Genomic DNA, 4274 nt, shown 5'->3' on the forward strand with positions numbered 1-4274 from the left:
TCTCTTTCTGAGCTTAAAGTATTTTCTATCTCTTTTTGGTATCCTTCAATTATACAATAATATATTTAGGTGAGACTTTCTTCCTTTCTTACCTCCTTCCTTAGTTTTTAAAGTTCTTGCCTGGGGGATATTGGACTTCCTGTATCTGAGAATAGATGCCTGTTGCCAATTCTGGGATATCTTTAATGTTGTCTCTTAGGATATTGCCTCTTCCTGAGCTTCTTTTCCTATCACTTCCTGAAACTTCATTTATAAAGGATGTAAATCTCACTTTTTCATATTTTCAAATTGCTCTTTCATATTTTCCTTATTTTTCTCTGTGATGAATCTTGAAACACTTCTTCATAAATCTGTATCTACCTTTCCTTTAATCTATTGCTTGAGTTTTTGATTTCAATAATTATATTGTCCCATCTAATAATTTTCAAATATGAATTTTTAATTTATAGTCACTTGTTTTTATTTTGTACCTTAAGTTTTTACTTTATTTAATCATATTAAACATTTGTTTTATTTGCTTTTTAATAATGCCAATATTTTCATTTTCACAAAATCACTCCATTTTTGAGTTGTTACTTTTGATTTCTGATATTGATATCTTGCCTCTTCATATTAAAAGCCCACATTTCTTAGTGATTTATAAGAGAAAATTCTTTGAGGCTGGTTTTAAAGTATGCTCCTCTAGAGAGTATTTCAATTTGCTTCTGTTGCGTACCTGGAGTGCCATCAACCTGAAATCACTTTCAGCAATATCCTCAGCCTGGAGATTTTGGGATTACATTGGAAGCATGATTTCAGTTGTAACACTACATGAAAGATAGTCTGTGGTTATAAATTCAAGAGAAGATAAACTTACCTAAAACAATAAAACTAAGTCATGCAAGTTATCTTTGAGTCTTCTTTTTTGGTTTCTCTTGTTCTAATTCATGTTTTCATTAAACACGTGGTCATTCGCCGTTCTGATTTTCTCCATGTTTTATAAACTTTCCATAACCATACCTCCTATCTTACATGATCAATTAAAAATTATATAATTAAACTATTGCTCATCAAATTTTACTTCTGTTTCCATACCCATAAAAATTTTGATAAGTTGTAAATCTATAATATCTAATTTTTTTAACCTAAATATTAAATGGATGCAAAATTTCTAATTTCTTGTGTTTTAATACTGAAATTTTAGAACAAAACTGTTACTTTACTCTTTTAAAAATGTTAAATAAATATTGAGATTATACCTACCATTACCCATATAAAAGTATATTACAGTGTTATATTTCAACATTCATAATTATTATTACATTGTTTTCTATGCTGAGATGGTCCCACATGCAGCCCCAACTGTTGTGCAAAGACTCTGCAATCTATGGTGCAGGTTAGCGATACATTTCAGGTGGAGAAAGCTAACAAGGCCAAAGTCAGCTACAGAGAAGGCATGAGCTCCTGTATTCTGATTATCCTATTGAGAGATACATGCAGTTTAGATTATATTCCAGTGGATAGAGATTCTCTTCCATTTTTCTCTTTACAGGAAAGAAGTGAGAACAACCTTATTAGTGAAGAGTCATATGAATAACTTGCACACTGCAAGTCTGGATTTAAATGACAGTATCTTATGAAAAATATCTGGAATACCAGCTGCATATCACTTGGAAGTTTGAGACCAATTGGAAAATGCAGACACTTATAAAGGCTAGAAAGCACCAAGGAAACTCATTTCTGATATAGCCTCTCCTTTTGAGAAAAGAAATAAAAAATTCCACTTAGGTCATGATCCAAGCAATCCTCTGTGAGTGCCTTAAATCATTTTCAGTCAACCCTGTGTCTTCTTTCACCAACTCATAGTTGCATTGTGTTTCCTACACAGAAATTCATCCTATTATGCTATATTTTGTGGCTCTCTCCATTATACTTCTTTTCAAGTAAATTATATTTATAAATTGAAATTGATTTTTCAATTCCTATAAAGCTCTAAATGTTAATACATTTCTTTGTATTAAATTACTGTATGATTATTAATAGTACACAATTGATTAAAACATAAAAAATAAAATTTTACTGGAAATGTACTAGTTAATGAGATGAATAGGTCTCTTAAAATTAATTCATGTACTCATAGATGGATATGACTTATTGTCAGAATAAAGCAAGGTTCAGTGGAAATTAACAGCAAATGGCAAGAATAATGGGCCACCAATAAATTAAGGTCTTACAAAACATGACTTAACAATTATTATAAAGTACATTATTTACAGTGGAATCTCAACATGTTCCAATTAGATTAACATAAAATAAAGAAGTACATGAATACACAAATAAACAAGGATACAATTAGTTGACTAGTGACAGTGAACCAACTTGCACCCAATCAAAAACAAATGCATAAAAATTCTCAGTGCCCAGTAATCTATTGCCAACATTTAATGAAAATTCTGCTTAAAAGTCCTAATAAATGTGTAAGTTACCTTATTTCTGATTTATGTTTTTTGAATGCAAGATATAACTTTGTTATCTCATAGAAAATGAAGGCCTCCCAGCGCTTACCACGGGGCTGTGTTCTTACACTGACTGTACAGAAAGAGGAGACAGAGTAATCAGCCCCTTTACACTTCAGCCCAGACCCTTTGCCTGGTCTGTATAGTGAATGGGGGGGATATGCAAGAAAAAAATGGAAATGTTTTCACCTCCCTTATTTGAAATCATGCAAAAGAAGTAGCCATGGCAGTTCTTTGATTATGGAGATTGGTCAGACAAGATTATTTTGGATTGTCCTTTTTGGATATTTGTTTTGGTTTGAATGTTTTAGTTCTTTTTTTTTAACGTTATCTTTTTATCCTTCCCTTTTCCAATTCCTTTTCCTTTTTATTCTTTAAAACTCTTCAGCAGCTTTGTTTACGTGCTTGAAAAATGTAATGCAATCAAACTCAGGTAGGTTAAGATTTAGATTTTTTAAATTTTTTTCTTTTTTTGGAAAAAACTAGAAATGGCAAAGTTACTAGAACTGAGACCACAAAAACATTCTCAAGCAGGTGAGTTTTAGAAAAACATTCAGATGAAAGTTAATGTGAAAAGTGATTTGCTTAAAGTTGCAGCTCATGTTCACATCCACCAGAAAGCTTTAGTACAATCTGGAAGCATACACTGAGGATTGAAGACTTTGGCTCTCAGCCACTAGGATAAACAGGGTCAAAGGCTACAGTGAACTTAACTTCATTTAGTGCTCTGTATTGGTACTTTCTTGTCATTTTTAGTTTCAAGAGATTTTCCTTACTTTCCTGCTATCTCAGCATGTTATTGTTCATTTAGTAAGTTAATCAAAAAATGAGTATATGTTATTTTAATTTAGGTTTTTTGATCTGAAAGTTTTTTTGTTTGCATTTTAAGGGAAAGGGGCAATAGCTAATATGTCAATACACATAAAATATAATGCACTTCTAAGTTATTGAAAAAACAAATATATAAGTTAATTTTATTTAGTTTTTTAAAATTTATTTATTTAGGTTTTACTTAAAATCCTTAGATTAATTGCTCATATATATAATTTATATATATTTATAAATTGTTTTTCTAATAAATTTATATATATTTATTTATATAAATAAATATATATTTAAAATATATAAAAATATATAAAATATAAAAATATATAAATATATATTTAAAATATATATATATTTAAAATATATTAAATATATATAAATTTATTAGAAAAACAATTAGGGCACTTAATTACTCAATCAGTAGTTTATTGCTATATGCCCAAAACTTGTTTAGTTGATAAATAAAGGTTTTAAATTGGGGACAGAACAGTGTCAGATTTGTGATAGATAATAAGGTTCTTCAGACAAATAGCTTTGAAGGATACAAAAATTATTTTTCAAGGTCACCTGGGCATTGAATCTTTTTTTGTTTTTTTAATTTTAATACTGATATGAGCCTAATGTTTTCAATTATTCCCTCAAATTGAAGTTGAATAGTGTAAGATATTTAACCATTGATATAACATCTGAGTATAAAAACACAGATATATACAAGAATTAGTTTTTAGCTGGAGGATCATGTCAGAGATTCTAGGGACCAAGAAAGCTGTTTCAGGATACTATGCATATATTCTTGTCTTGAGTAGCTGACATACTTTTAATACGATTTTCTGTCTTAGGCTAATCAATTGAGGTGCTTAAAATTAAGGGATGTGAGTGAGCATTACTTGGACTTATTAATCCATAACTACCTGACAAGCTTCAGGTAGTAATCAGAAATGTGATTAGGTTTTA

The 4274-nt window shown here is 29.7% G+C and overlaps 1 non-coding gene across 1 annotated transcript; it reads left to right on the top strand.

Moving 5' to 3' along the window:
• Positions 1–2527: 2527 nt before the first annotated feature.
• LOC129068040 (small nucleolar RNA SNORA51) lies at positions 2528–2659 on the top strand. Its single transcript, XR_008528857.1, has one exon. It is a non-coding gene; the product is annotated as a small nucleolar RNA SNORA51 (small nucleolar RNA).
• Positions 2660–4274: the final 1615 nt, after the last annotated feature.

Source organism: Pteronotus mesoamericanus, unplaced genomic scaffold (genome assembly GCF_021234165.1).
Source record: "Pteronotus mesoamericanus isolate MK-2021 breed Mesoamerican mustached bat unplaced genomic scaffold, CSHL_Meso_final contig_20, whole genome shotgun sequence".
Classification (NCBI taxonomy): domain Eukaryota; kingdom Metazoa; phylum Chordata; class Mammalia; order Chiroptera; family Mormoopidae; genus Pteronotus; species Pteronotus mesoamericanus.